The sequence below is a fragment of the Bombyx mori genome, chromosome 24, assembly GCF_030269925.1.
Source record: "Bombyx mori chromosome 24, ASM3026992v2".
Lineage (NCBI taxonomy): Eukaryota > Metazoa > Arthropoda > Insecta > Lepidoptera > Bombycidae > Bombyx > Bombyx mori.
The window spans coordinates 17,715,063-17,731,884 of NC_085130.1; the positions used below are offsets into that span (position 1 = coordinate 17,715,063).

The following is a 16,822-nucleotide window of genomic DNA, read 5'->3' on the forward strand; positions in this document are numbered from 1 at the left end:
TATTACACAATGACTAGGTGTGCTACGACCTTCGTAATACGTGCTTTCTAACATAAATAACAATTTGCACTATTTACCTCATTTACGATATTGACAAAACACAGGTTAAAATTCTTTACGTTTATGGTATCCTAGTACGAAATTAGCCTTTGTGCGGTTATGAAAGCCTAGTTAGAAGAAAAGTTTTAATCTCTATTGGTCAAATTTTTATATGACTCGATAATGGTTATTGTCAGAGCTATTGACTGTGTTATAATTTCGATGATTCGGTGACGACTCTGCTATGACTAAGAAAAAGAAAAAAACAATAAATTAATCATCTACAATGCTCTTTGCGGTTATGCTAACCTAGTACATGACCTACTTTATAATTATTTAATTTTAGGTTGACGAAGCAGCGATACACCTCACCTGTTGTTAAGTTGTTACTAAAGCTTAGTTTATAACGAAAATTCCGCTTTCCACTATATGACACGAAATGACCCGAGATTTGAACATGACAAGTATATAATAATACCAAGTTGATTTTAAAAGATGTTGACAAATTATATGACATTCCTCAGTAGCAAAGTGAAAATAGCTCTTTAAAGTTATGAAAACTTTGTAAATTTCTTCTACTAGCTATACCTTGTGACAACAAATTAATTATATGAGATTCCCTCCCTCAGTGGGTTTCTCAATTAGCAAAGTGAAAATATTTCTTTAAAGTTATGAAAACCTAATAAATTTCTTCGACTAGCTATGCCTTGTGACGTGAAAAAATTGATTCACAAGAAGAAAAAAGAAAAAAGGTTTTTTTTTTAAGGGGTAAGGGAATAGTGTAGCTTCCAAACAGTGAAAGAATTTTTCAAATCGGTTCAGTAGTTTTGGATCCTATTAAATACAAACAAACAAACAAATATTTCCTCTTTATAATAATATATATATTTTCATAATCAACATTGATATCGAGGCAGACAGCATTCCTGATGTCCGTGGGCAACGGTGACCATTTACCTGCCTACAACGGCAAAACAAAAAAAATAAATATATTTTACCAGCTACCAGGCTCCCATAAATTGCAGCTGGCTAATTTTGAAGTTAAGAATTTGCATCCTTTTTTATCCTAATCTGATTGATTTGAAATTTCAGTTAGTCTGATACTTTTAATTTAAACTCGGAGATATGGTATTTTTTTATTTTTTTTTATTGCTTAGATGGGTGGACGAACTCACAGTCCACCTGGTGTTAAGCGGTTACTGGAGCCCATAGACAACTACAATGTAAGTGCGCTACCCATCTTGAGATATAAGTTCTGAGGTCTCAGTATAGATATCACGGCTGCCCCAGCCTTCAAACCGAAACGCATTACTGGATGACGGCAGAAATCACGGCTTCACGGCGGTGGTACCTACCAGCGCGGTCTCACAAGATGTCCTACCATCAGTAATTACGCAAATTAAAATTTTCAATTCATTTAATATGTAAATAATCAACGGAATGAATTCAAATGAAAATTTTGTAACTAGTAAAAATATACGTAAAAATGCAAATAAGTACAAAGTAGAAAAATCAGTAAATTTTATATTTCTAATAATAAAAAAATTACGATTAATTAATTAGTTTTTATTTTGTGTATGTACGAATCGTAAAAGACAAATTTATTTTTTATATTTAATTTATTTGTCATAATTTGGCGCGAAAAATGATTCGACTTGTCTAATCTTGATTAGAGAGAAAAAAAATAACGCACAGATATCCAAAACGGAATTACAACAAAAAAAAACATTACTGCGCTAGCACAAATATGCCAATAAAATTCAAGATTATGTCCATCGCTTACATTCGGCAATAAACTTGTTCTATACGACACGGATGCCGTTAGTCGAGTATAGATCCAGTGTTAATTCGCTAGTGATGTTTCATCGTGCTTAGACAAATATCGATAAAATATATTTTCATTGATTTAATAGTTGATATTTATCGTGGCCCAGCTAAGTCGTTGCCTTCAGTTCGCTCAGCGCTCAGGAAAGACTAAGGAGCGAATTTCAATCTAGATATGCAGTAATAATTATTTGAATCAATGAAATTGATGAATATTGACAATAAACATTTTTAATAGACGGGTGGACGACCTCACAGCCCACCTGATATTAAGTGGTTACTGGAGCCCATAGACATCTACGGCGTAAATGCGCCACCCACCTTGAGGTATAAGTTCTAAAATGTCTCAAGTATATTTACAACGGCTGCCCCACCCTTCAAACCGAAACACATTACTGCTTCACGGCAGAAATAGCGGCGGTGGTACCTACCCGCGCGGACTCACAAGAGGTCCTACCACCAGTGATGTTTGTTCGCATCTTAAAACATAGCATATCTCATCTGGAGCAGGGATGCATTTAGCAACTTTACAGGCAAGCCATATAAAGTTTAAAATTTGGAAAAAATATCATAACAAAAAAAAACTTCTTCAACTATTTGAATGGAGTAAACTAAATGAAGTTTCAATTAAAAACATCGAACTGTTGAATGCTAATAATACTAAATAAAACGCACCTTTAATCACAAAGATTAATGTCGTTTAAAGCAATATTACATTGTGCACCAAGGGAGGAAAGATGGACATATCTTCCCGCGTGTAAAATTGCAAACACGCGGGATGAGATGTCTTACTATTTTCCCGCGGTGCACATACTATTTTTTCTACTACCAGGCCGAAAGTTCGTGGAGTACCGAGCCGGGGCCCAGGGGTGAAGCCCTGGCCGGTGGTAGGGGAGCGGAGCCCCCATACTCATAAAAAACAATTTAACTGTTTTTTAATTTTTAAATAAACTACTACTAATTGAATAAGAACTGTCTGATGAACTCAGATGAGAAACAAAGATTTGTTTAATACTTCATATGAAATTTTATTGCCTTTTGTTTATTTCACTTTTACGCTAAACACAATATTGCAAATTACCCGAGCACAACAATGGCGGAGAATTTTAGGTGCGTGAGAGCAGACGTAGACACGCGCATGCGCACTTGTCAGTACCCAGAGAGTAAAAGTTAGACTTTCTTCCCTGTACAGCGGGACAAAAACCGAACTTTCGGCGTAGGTAGGAGAAAAATAACCTTTCAACCCTCGATATATTATATTATACGTGATGTGTGTTTGTATATTAGTATGGATTTCTTTCTGACTGTACCATGAGCTGTGTTATATTTTACGTTTTTTATTTAAATTGTGTTTATAGGTGTCATGAATGTCAGCAATGAGAGGGGTCCAGCCAAACCGCTTCCTACCTGACTACTGCTCTTGAACTTCGCTTGCAGGAAGAAATCTCAGAGCACTTGGGAAAATCCGAGGATAGAGTCCTCGTCAGAGCCGTGTGTGATATGAACGCAGCTTTTTCAATCAGTATCGATTTGTTTCTGCTCAGGTGGAGGGACGAGCTCGCGGTCCACCTAGTGTTAAGTGGTTCCCTTAGCCCATAGACATCAACAACGTAAACGTCGCCACTAACCTCAAGACACGAGTTCTTAGTCACAGCTTTTACAGTACACGCATTACTGCTCACGGCAGAAATAGGTGATGTGCTGGTACCTTGAAAGGTTCCCTTAGAGCACTTCGCGTATTATTTACGGTCCAAAATCCCATAGATACAGTCCACTCAGTTTCTCGCCGGATCTTCTCAGTGGGCGGGTTGCTAGTTAGGATATAAGCAAAAATCGTAATCCCTTCTTACGACTACAGAGTTAATTATAATTGTAAATATTAATACGTGAAGCGAAAACTTTGTACCCCTTTTTACGAAAATTGCGCGGACGGAGGAGTATGAAATTTCTCACACTTATCTGCTTATAACTAGTAAGGTCATAAGTATTGTCACACAGTAAAAACTTTTCTTTTAGAATGCTGGCCACAAAAAAGTTTATTGAATTCGAATTTCGAATTGTTCATGAAAATAAAAATGTATACTTTTAGAATTTTACTCATTTTTAAATATGGAGTGGACGCTTAAAGAAGATCGTGTTGCAGTTATTGCGTTGCATCGTTGCGGTTACGCGCCAATTCAAATTTTTAACATACTGAAAAATTTGAATATAGCCAAAAGATTCGTTTATCGTACCATCAAACGATACAATGAAGACTCTAGTGTAGATGAGAGGTCAAGAAGTGGTCGCCCTCGGTCTGTTAGGACTCCAGAAGTGATAAAAGCTGTGAAGGCGCGAATTCAAAGAAATCCCAAACGTAAGCAGAAACTGTTGGCCCTTCAGATGGGGTTAAGCAGAACCACGGTGAAAAGGGTGTTAAATGAAGACTTAGGGCTTCTGGCATATCGATGAAAAACAGGACATCGTTTGAATGCTCGTCTAATGGACCTGAGACTGAAGAGATGCCGCGCTTTGTTGAAGCGGTACGCGGGAAAAAAATATCGAGAAATTCTTTTTTCGGATGAAAAAATTTTTACCGTAGAAGAGAGCTACAACAAACAAAATGATAAGGTGTACGCACACAGTAGTGAAGAAGCGAGCAACCGTATTCCGCGTGTCCAACGAGGTCATTTTCCATCCTCGCTCATGGTATGGTTGGGAGTTTCTTATTGGGGCTTAACAGAGGTACATTTTTGTGAGAAAGGTGTAAAAACGAATGCAGTTGTGTATCAAAATACAGTCCTGACGAACCTTGTGGAACCTGTTTCTCATACCATGTTCAATAACAGGCACTGGGTATTCCAACAAGATTCGGCGCCAGCTCATAGAGCGAAGAGCACACAAGACTGGCTGGCGGCGCGTGAAATCGACTTCATCCGGCACGAAGACTGGCCATCCTCCAGTCCAGATTTGAATCCGTTAGATTACAAGATATGGCAACACTTGGAGGAAAAGGCGTGCTCAAAGCCTCATCCCAATTTGGAGTCACTCAAGACATCCTTGATTAAGGCAGCCGCCGATATTGACACGGACCTCGTTCGTGCTGCGATAGACGACTGGCCGCGCAGATTGAAGGCCTGTATTCAAAATCACGGAGGTCATTTTGAATAAACTTTAGTGTCATAAGAATCTATGTTTTGTTAAGTTCATTTTGGTATATGAATGGTTACATAATGAATAAACTTGTTTCAATTATTTTACATTAAACATGTGACAGAATTTATGACCTGACTAGGTATACTAATTATGGTATACTAAGTATGAGGAAAGATTTATTTGTTTGTTTGTATTGAATCGGCTCCGAAACTACTGAACCGATTTGAAATATTTTTTCAGTGTTTGGAAGCTACACTATTCCCGAGTGACATAGGCTATAATCTGTTTTGAAAAATATTAGGGATCCTTACTAAACCTCCAATAATGTAACCCAAGGTGTAAAAAAATTACCTAAAATATTCTTTACATCGCGTGCCCTGCGAATATCATTGATGATAGAATAATGTACTACGACTTTGTAGAACACATGATTATTTATAAAAAGTGTCGGGACAACTTATGTCTAACTATTATAGTTATGCCTCAATAAGTGTTATTTTAATTTAAAAAAAACAACGTCAAATATTGTTGAAATTTTTGTTAGAGACCCGAGCGGAGCCGGAGCGGGCCGCTAGTAGAGAATATAGAGAAGGAATGCAGAATGTTAATATTTTTTTTAATTATGCATAAAAATACATTAAATCAATAAATAAAACATTACACACACTACTATATATTTGACACAGACACATATACACTATTTGTTTATTGCTGAACTCTGTGGTCAAATTGAAAATAGATTAATATTGTTTGTTTTCAATATTATTTGTCTACAGTGTAGTCTTGGCGAAATCTGTGATTAGAGAAGTATAATAATAGTCTTTGACAATAGAAATATAATAATGTTCAAACTTATAATTTCAATTAATTATAGTCGAATTTTGACTACTGGGGACTGGGGGACCATTAGTAATTGTAATAGTGCAATAATGATTTGCACCGCATGACCGGGCGCGTGTCGCGTGATCGACGTGTGTAACGCAAAACATTTTTGGCATGTGTTAATATTGACAGATGTCAGTGCGTAGTTTTTTTTGTGTCGGGCGATATTTACGAAAACAAAAATAACGCGGTCCAGCCATGGCTGGTCGGTCTGCGAAGACTGACGCAGCGGATCTGAGGAGAAGTTGTGCCGTGTTCTTAGCAAGCCAGCGTTTTTCAAAGTTATAGTTTTACTGGTGGTAGGACCTCTTGTGAGTCCTCACGAGTAGATACCACCACACTGCCTGTTTCTGCCGTGAAGCATTGATGCGTTTCGGTTTGAAGGGTGGGGCAGCCGTTGTAACTATACTGAGACCTTAGAACTTATATCTCAAGGTGGGTGGCGCATTTACGTTGTAGATGTCTATGGGCTCCAGTAACCACTTAATACCAGGTGGGCTGTAAACTCATCCACCCAGTGCAAGAGCAGTGCTTCGCAGAATCTACTGCCGGATCGGAAACGCGACCCACTGAGAAGATCCGGCGAGAAACTCAGTGGGCTGTGTCTATGGGTTAATTCACTCGTCGAGCCCTTTCGAGGGTTCACCAGACGACGCAACACCAGATAAACTGTGCGATTTATTACGATAGCAATAAAAGGGGGAGACGGATGCTTAGTCAATTTTTTAATCAAATAACTCAAACTCTAAATAATTTTTTTATCGATAGCTGTTTTTTTATTGTACGTGTAACGTCACTAGATCACTTTCCCGCCTTTGTGTTAAGCGCCGTTTTATTTCTGGATCAAGCATTGACCTTTCTTAGAAATGTATTTCTGTTGGATTGTCGTTTGACGTTCATTACTGCGCAGTATTGCGCATGCGCCGCGGCTGACACCGCGAATGTGCATTTCTTTGATGCGTTTTTTTTTCTATCCATTTTAGTGACCTCTAGGGAGCCCTAGAGCTTAGTGTGAACTATCAGATTGACCGAACGAATAGGTGAGCTCACGGCGCTCTAACTTGAAGTTTGTTGCTGGCCATCTTGAAAGCGGACAAGAAATTGACGAGAAATAATCTATTTATTGTGATCGGCTATTGACTGACGATGTCTCGTGGTGTGTAATTCCTTTGCCTTAATAAAAAATATACAAAATAGAATCTGTCACTATTTTACTGTCGAGTACTCCCATTTGGCGGGAACGCGGCTAGCGAAGTTGTTTGATTATTAAAATTGTTTTTAATTATTAATGTAGTATTTGTGAATGTTCACGAGTGGGGAAGAAGGTGAAAAAAAATCCGTTAAAGTCTCAAATAAATCAACTTCATCTCATTTTTCAAATAACAGAACTTGTACAATAATATGTATTTGTTAAATTTTTATTAATTGATTATTTTCACAAAATCGACGCTGGCAGCAATAGCGTTGCAAGAAGACAAAAAGAAGAAAAAAAGGAAAAAAATAAATAGTCTTCCTCATTCTTAAACAACATTTAATTTTCTCCGTTGAGTGATTTGCGAACATTTTTGTACGGTTATATATTATTTTATATATCTATACTAATATATAAATCAACAGTGGTTTTTACGGATGTTCCGTTATAACTACTGAACCGTGCATCCGATTGACTTGAAACGTGGTATCCGTGTAGAAAATACATGTACTTAATGGATAGGCTAATATTTATATGAGCTTTGGACTCCCTGCACCAGTAGAGGGGGTGTTAATGATGAGAATCTTTGTGGGGGGCATCGATATATTACCAATATATAATAATATATGGTAATATATCGATGATATATATATGATAATATATATTACCATATATTATTATATATTACCAATATATAATAATATATGGTAATATATCGATGGTGGGGGGTGAGAAATAATACTGTTAATTTTAAATGCCCAGCGAAGGGGACCGGTACAGCTAGTTATTTTATATAAAGATAATTTTACGACTGGATTTAGTACACCGTAATTGGTAAACCAGAACCGTAGTATTTCGTCTAATAAAAATCAATAACAGTATCACAAGACGCATTCGAGTACCAGAAGCATAAATCATTTTATTGATAATTTGGATCCGCGCCAAAATCTAATCGAAAGTCAGTTCTGGAAGCTTCCATGGAGAATGAATTCACTGCATACAGTTTGTATAAAGGGTACATAGAGGATGACGGTTTTTTTTTTGATAAATTGTCTTTTTTAGAAATTATATTTAAATATGAATTATATATTACATATTATTGTTTTTTTTTTATTTTTTTTTATTGCCTTTGTAGGCAGACGGGCATACGGCCCACCTGATGGTGAGTGGTTACCGTCGCCCATGGACTTCAGCAATGCCAGGGGCAGAGCCAAGCCGCTGCCTACCGCTTGTATATTATTTCAATTAAAAAAAAAGTTTATGTTTATCGATTTCGATTATCGATAAAGTTGATTATGGAAAACACGAATAAAACAACACTTTCTGAAAATAAATCGTAGCTAGATCGATTTATCGCCCCCGAAATCCCCTGTATACTAAATTTTATGAAAATCGTTGGAGCCGTTTCCGAGATTCAGATTATATATGATATTTGTACTTTGTATATATATGTAGAGTAGGGATCGCAACGCATAAAATTAAACTTCCACTGTTCCAAAATCTTCTGATAAAATAATAATTTAAAAATTAATTAACACTATACGCCTTGCTCATTTTTTAACCGTCTTCGCCAGCTTCTTTTTTCTTTAATTCTGTCTATGGAGGGTAGAGGTAAGGAGAACCGTCTCATATGGGAGAAGTCTGAAAAAGTGTCCCACCTTCAGCACTAAATAACAGTTCAAAAATCCTCCAGAATGGCGCTAGCATAGGCACAGGGTATGATATGAGTTGAGCAGTTTTTAACTGATTGAAGTATGCTGAGTTAGGAAATTGAATATATTTAATGACTAGAGTAGCTAGTGACAGTGTAATATACAAGACCTCACATGTTTACGTAGTCCAAACAAATTCGTCAATCTTCTTCTTCTTCTTCCAGTGCCTCTTCAATCCTGAAGGTTGGCCGTTAGCTTTCTATATTCGTTTTTATCTGCAGCCAGCCGGAACAGCTGTTCGACGGAGGCAATACCGGTCCACTCCCGGATATTCCGGAGCCATGATTTCTTTCTTCGCCCAGCACGTCTCTTTCCGTCCACTTTGCCCATAATTATCAGCTGGAGCAGCATGTATCGATCGTTCCTGAGCACGTGGCCGAGATACTCTATCTTGCGCTTTTTGATAGCAGGCAGCATTTTCCGGGACATATGAACGCGCTGAAGCACGGTTTCGTTCCTGACCCTCTGCGTCCAACCAATGCGTAACATGCGACGGTAGCACCACATCTCGAATGCCTGTAGGCGTCTTGTAGTGTCCTCTTTCAGGGTCCACGTTTCGCAACCATACATGACGATAGGCCAGATATAGCACATGAGTAGCCTGACTCGGAGCTTTATATTCAGTTGACGACAGCAAAGAACTTTCCTCATTTTATTAAAAGAGGCTCGAGCAGTTTCTATCCGGGTCTTGATTTCTTGATCAGATTCCCATGCTTCGTTTACCCAAGCCCCTAAATTAAATTTTTAATGCCAGCTACATGTGAGGAAATTTATAAAACAATTCATTCTCTCAATAATACTAACTCAACAGGTTATGATGAACTGCCCACCTTTATACTAAAACAATGTGCAATAGCCATTACACCTATACTCTGTCATATTATCAATCTTTCATTAACTGAAGGTACATTTCCTGATAAATTGAAAATCTCAATAGTGAAACCTATATACAAAAAAGGACATAAGGAATGCATCAATAACTACCGACCGATTACTTTAATACCTATACTTGCAAAAATATTCGAAAAAATCATGCATTCTAGACTCACAACTTTTCTTAATAAATCTGAAGTTATAAAATCTGAACAACACGGTTTTCAAAAAGGCAAATCTACTACACTAGCAGCTTTTAAACTCATTAGTAAAATTACTGAAAATGTAGACAGAAAAATACCCACGGTTGGAGTTTTCTTTGACATGACCAAAGCCTTTGACTTTGTTGACCATAACATTCTTCTACAGAAGTGTAATAATTATGGCATTAGAGGGATAGCTGAAAAATGGCTTAGTAGTTATCTAAGCAACAGACAACAATATGTTGAAATTAGGGATATTTATAATAACAATGAAGAAGTGGCTTTTAAATCTTCATTAGCGTATAATAAAGTAGGTGTCCCACAAGGGAGCATTTTAGGACCGCTACTCTTTATCATTTATATAAATGATCTCCCAGAACACATACATTACCCATGCAGCTTATTTGCTGATGATATAGCCGTTGTAATCACCAAAGATGCCACACTAGATTTAAATGATGAGATAAATGCTACTGTTAGTAAGGTCATAGATTGGATGAATAAGAATAACTTAAAAGCTAATTTAGACAAAACGAGATATATACAATTCTATAATAAACACAAATTTATTAATAACTTAAATATAACTTATAATAATAACACACTAAATGAATGTAATAGCATAACATTTTTAGGATTAAATGTGGATAATCAATGTAGCTGGAATCTTCACATAGATATTACTTGTAGTAAAGTTAATCGATTCTCATATGCACTTTGGCGACTTACAAAAATATGTAATTTAAAAACTGCATTACAGGCCTATCATGGATATGTCGCCTCAAATATCAGATACTGTATACCCCTCTGGGGAAATTCTAGTCACATAAATAGAGTGTTCATTGCACAAAAGCAATGTGTTCGTGCCATGTGCAATATTCATCCTCTGACTTCTTGTAAACCATTCTTCCAAAAACATAATATTTTAACTGTACCATCCATATATATACAAGAATGTTGTTTGTTTGTTAAAAAGCACCCACAATTATATAAATCGTGTGGCGAGTACTGTCAATTTAATACAAGATACCCTACTAAACTAATGTTACCAAGTATAAATACTCGTTACTACTATACAAACTGTTATCCTATGACTATCAGAATATTTAATAAGATACCAAACAGCATAAGAGATCTTCCACTAACTCAATTTAAAAGAAAATTATATTTATGGCTGATAGATAAGGCTTATTATAGTGTGCAAGAATTTTTAAATGATAAGTGTTGTACATAATAAAATATTAGAATAAGAAGTGATAGAATGTAAAAATAGATAGATTTAGTAAATTTTGTGTTATAATTAATATAAAAATAAATTAAATTTTCGCATGCCTAAACAGGCGAAATATATGAAGCTATGTCCTATATCTTGTAAACTATATTTCTGGCGAATAAAGATTTTCTTTCTTCTTTCTTTCTTTCTAAATACTTGTACTGTCGTACCCGCTCTAGTTGTTTCCCAGCTACAGATACGCTTGAACTCAAATCCGGGTTTCTTGAGACTACCATTCCAATTCGTCAATATAACCTAAAATTGTTGCTGTGGTAAAACGCGGAGACATCGATTGAATTTTCTTATCGGCTTTAAATAAAATACTTTTTTGTGATTTTGTAGTGCTTACAGTTCTTTTGTCCTTTTTTATTGCTCTATCTTTTTCTAATAACTTTCAGCGCCTTTTTTTAAATTTACCCGGTTGCTACTGTAGCGCCATCGCCATCCTTAGCAGATTTTAACGGACACTTTTTCACACACAGAGACGATTCTCCTTGCCTCTACCCTCCATGATTCTGTCTGTCATTCTCTTCTCCCTTTATTTCGTTTTCTCTCACTCACACCTTAACGCTCCGTTCCACACTCTTTTCATACGTTCCGTTCTTACCAATCCTACATTTATATTTAAATTTGTTTTAATAGTCAGCCAGTAAAACTATAAAGTATACCAAACGGTAAAAGTAGTTTTAGTCATCGAAAAATAAATTTCGGGGGGAAATTGTAAAACTTTTTTTATGTGAATGAAAAATAAATGTCAATTTTACCGTGTATTTAACGGGTTTAAAAAAAAAAGAATCTATGGATTGACCTTATCGAGGTTTGAAAAGCTGTTTGGTTTAAGCTACGAATAAATAAATTATTATTGTTTTTAATTGAACTTCAATTATGTTTACTCCATTCAAATAGCTGAAGAAGTTTTATTATATGAATTTTTTTCCAAATTATAAACTTTAAAGTTGCAAAGTTCATGTAAAGTTGCAAAAATGTCGCTTAAACCAAATAGCTTTTCATCCCTCGTTAAATGACAAAGACAATGTCTATGAGTTTAAATTAAAAGTATCAGACTAATAATAACTGAAATTACTAACCACTCAGTTTAGGGACAAAAAGTATGCAAATTTGATTTCGTCAAAATTAGCTTGCTGCAATTTATGGGAGCCTGGTAAGTAATGCAAAAAAAATTGTAGTAATTGTTTATGTTTTGATGTTGTAGGTAGGTGAATGGTCACCGTTGCTCACGGATATCAGGAATGCTGTTTACCACTGACTTTTCAAATTTGGTTTGAAGAGAAGTATGTCGTACCGTTCAGGAGACAGCTTGGAGGGGAGTTCATGCCGAAGCCGGATGGTACGTGGGAAGGTCTCTGGAAACTCACTGTCTATGAACGCGGTTCTAAGTAGTCTGATGAAGTGCGGAGCAAAACCCGCTGGTGTAGGACCAATGGAAAAATGAGATAACAGAGTCATCTTGCATGACATGAATGTAATGCAAATGACTCAACTTAGGCGGGGTGGTCCGAAAAGTATAAATTTATCAAAATTGGATCGTAGATTTTTTTTAATTCATAGATTGGTAAACAAGCTCACGGCCCACCTGATGTTAAGTGGTTACTGGAGCCCATAGACATCTACAACGTAAATGCCGCCACATACCTTAAGATAATAGTTTTAAGGTCTCAGCAAATTTACAACGGCTGCTCCACCCTTCAAACCGAAACGCATTACTGCTTCACGGCAGAAATAGGCGGGGCGGTGGTACCTACTCGTGCGGACTCACAAGACGTCCTTTTTTTTTTTTTTTCGGGCCGGGGGCCGAACCTCCTACGAGGTCCCCGCGCATACGGGGCGCGCGGGGTATGTGAGACTCAACGATCTGCAGGTGTTGAGAGCAGATCGCGGGCCCAAGGATTTTAGGACCCACCCACTAAACGACTCCCCTGCACTCTTACACCCGACGTCCGATCCTCTCCGAGGTCAGAACCCAGATGAGGTAGGGGGGTTACCGCGGTCAACACTACAACCAGACGGCGCGGCTCACCCCAAGGACGCCCAGCCGACGGAGCCTTCGAGGCGAATCGAAGGCTCTGAAACGTCGGCCGTCTCGGTACGGCAGCCCGTCAGGCCGCCCAGACAGTGCCGCTGGTGTCCCGGAATACCCCGCTGGACCAAAACCAGCCTGCCGGGTCGGGACGCGATACACCGCCAACCGGTCGCTCTTTCGTAACTCCTTGGCAGCGCGCTAGAGTGCTGGTAGCGCGCCGCGCGGCCTCTACCCCCTCAGGTCGCCCCTTGACCTTCACCGGGGGGAAGCCGCCATCTACAGGGGCCGGAGTCGGGCAAAGGCCCTTCTCCGGCCCCCGGCTCGACGGCGACGGATAGGTGCGGAGAGGGATGAGCTCTCCCTCTCTCGTTCCGCCGCCTCCTTCTGCGAGATGGTGTACTCGCAGAAGTCGAGCATCGCCTTCCAGGACTCATCGCTGCCGAGCATCGTGGCCACGACGGTCGGCAGCGATAAGTCCGGTCCTATTTGCGAGACAAGGACACGGCGTTGCTCCAGCCATGCGGGGCAATATGCGAGCGTATGCTCGACCGTGTCCTCGTCGCAGTCACAGTGGTGACACTCCATCGTCGGTTCCCTCCGGGCGATGCGATGCAGGTACCGGCCAAAACACCCATGGCCGGTAAGCATCTGCGTCAACCGGAAGGTGAGACGCCCTTGGTCACGGTTCGCCCATTCCGCGAGGACCGGGCGCACCGCCTCGACGGTCCGGAGACCGGCCGACGGGTTCGCCAAGCGGCGAGACGTCCGACCACCACTAAAATTGTAGAATAGCGATATTTGAGATATAATAAATATTTAAAAGGTACTCTTCGTATTTAATTTGAAGTCGGTTAAAATACAAGCTTTTTTTTCCATAACCATTAGCGGCTAGCCTATGGGGTTATTCAAACTACGCCCGGACGATGTATTTCTAGAAATTCTATTTTTGTTTTTAATATTAAGGAAGACACTTATATATTTCATTTATAGACAACAGTGATCGCTTACCGTCGGTTCGTTTGGGGACACGATAGAAGAAAATGACCAAAAATGCAGACAAAAAAAAACTAACTTCACACAATCGGGTACCAGGAACCCATAACTATTAGTAAGTTAAATGAAGCAGTAACAGGATAAGGAAGCGATGTTATGTTCAAAGCAAAAAAAAATCGTATGAACCTTAAACCAAAGAGTTAAGGGTTAAATTTGTAAAATTATTTTTGAATTTTCTAGAACTATTTTCGTTGAACGCATGCGTCGGAAATGTTTTTTTTTTATTTCACACGTGGATTCGTCTGTTTTGTTTCCGTTGACAGATAAAAACACAGACAGATTGTTGACAGATTAAAGCACAAGTCCGGCCTCGCGTGGAGTACTGCTCCCATCTCTGGGCCGGGGCTCCCAAATACCAGCTTCTTCCATTTGACTCCATACAGAGGAGGGCCGTTCGGATTGTCGATAATCCCGGTCTCACGGATCGTTTGGAACCTCTGGGTCTGCGGAGGGACTTCGGTTCCCTCTGTATTTTGTACCGTATGTTCCATGGGGAGTGCTCTGAGGAATTGTTCGAGATGATACCGGCATCTCGTTTTTACCATCGCACCGCCCGCCACCGGAGTAGAGTTCATCCATACTACCTGGAGCCACTGCGGTCATCCACAGTGCGTTTCCAGAGGTCTTTTTTGCCACGTACCATCCGGCTATGGAATGAGCTCCCCTCCACGGTGTTTCCCGAGCGTTATGACATGTACTTCTTCAAACGAGGCTTGTGGAGAGTATTAAGCGGTAGGCAGCGGCTTGGCTCTGCCCCTGGCATTGCTGAAGTCCATGGGCGACGGTAACCACTCACCATCAGGTGGGCCGTATGCTCGTCTGCCTACAAGGGCAATAAAAAAAAAAAAAAAAAGAGTTCTTCATTTTTTCAGTATGGCAATCGATTCCTGCCATTATGACCATTATTAGCAAAGTTTTTAATGTAACCTTTATCTAAGCGAATAAAGAAGATTTTTTTGAAATATCAGGATGTTTGTTTGTGGCTTCAAACTCCAAACGTAAACAATTTTTATCGATTAAAAGCTATTACTCGTACGTCAAATATCGATTTTATGTTATAAATCATTTTGGATTCCAGTTTTAATCCAGTCTATTCGTCTGTCAGTCATCGATATTTTGAATAATCGATTCACAATCTCACTTCGCCGCGTACCGTTATACGAACTCTATATTTAGAATATCATGTTACCAACTACAACTATCAAAAACTTGATTCTGTTATATGTATATTTTTTAAATTTTTTTCCTTGATGGTTGGACGCGCTCACGGCCCACCTGGTGTTAAGTGGTTACCGGAGCATACCGAAACGCATTACTGCTTCACGGCAGAAATAGGCAGGGTGGCGGACTCACGTCCTACTATATCCAGCAATTACGCAGATAACAATTTTATAGAGGGTTTAATTTTTATTACACGAAGTTATTCCTTCACCGTGGAAATCAATTGTGGACATTTATCACATACGTATTTCATTGGAAAAATTGGTACCCGCCTGCGGGATTCGAACACCGGTGCATCGCTACATACGAATGCGTCAGCCGTCCTACCAATTAGTCCACGGCGACCTTTTTTTTTCTACCTATGCTGATAGCCTTGAGAGGCTATTTTAGCGTAACCTTAAATAATAGGTGAGCTCACAGGGCTCAAGCCGGAAGTGTTGCTAACACTGGTCCTAGCAAGAGCAGTGCTTCGCAGAATCTACCACCAGATCGGAAACGCGACCCACTGAGAAGATCCGGCGAGAAACTTAGTGGGCTGTGTCTATGGGCTAATTTACTCGTCGAGCCCTTCGTCGCAAGCGACAGGTTCGGCGAGGACGGTGACCGGTGCTTGAGGTACCTAAAAGCACTGTTTAATGGATCGGGAGGATCTGTAATGACGTGCTTAGGGCAACATCGACTGTTTACCATGCGGTCCACAGAATCGGCTAGGCCACGGCGACCTCAAAACGAAACGCACTATCCGGATCTCATAACAGTAAAGAAGTTAAATTTGTCTTTTACTACGGCACTAAACCGAGGTTATCCGTCAATATTATTTCCGATCCATGAATAGCTGAGATCTTTGACGTCAAACAGAGAAGCTTCAATAAATAGACTTCGTTGCGATGATACATTTAAAGTACGACTTTATGCGAGCTTTTTGTTAGGGGGTTGGGGGTTGTTTAGCCCACACCACCGAGCAGCCCTCAAAAAATTAAGCTTCAGCGTGAATCGTACGAATTAAAATTGCCAATAAAAAAAAAACTACCAGGAACCCATAAATCTTAGAAAGTGTGACTGAAAAAATAAATTATTACCAATTGGTGTTTAAAATACAAGCGCCGAGCCTTCTTTACTTAAGAAAGATATATTACGTATTTACAGTTATATCAATTGTTAGGATTTATTTCCATTCAACATTAAACATAACTTGTGTCATATTTTTTAAATGAACTTTTTTCTATTTAAACGTACGTCAAGCAGCATATTTTTTCTGTATGGCAATTGTTTTCTTACGAAGCCATTGTTGCCAGTATCATATTTATAAAAATAATCAAATAATATACAAATTACATATACATACCTGCGTAGTCTGTTAAATGAAATGAAGTT

At 38.9% G+C, this 16,822-nt stretch overlaps 1 protein-coding gene across 10 annotated transcripts in view; it reads right to left on the minus strand.

Annotated features, from left to right (window-relative positions):
* The window catches only part of LOC101742387 (golgin subfamily A member 6-like protein 25), a 53,145-nt gene that overhangs the window by 34,065 nt on the left and 2,258 nt on the right, over positions 1 to 16,822 (minus strand). The window lies entirely within an intron of this gene.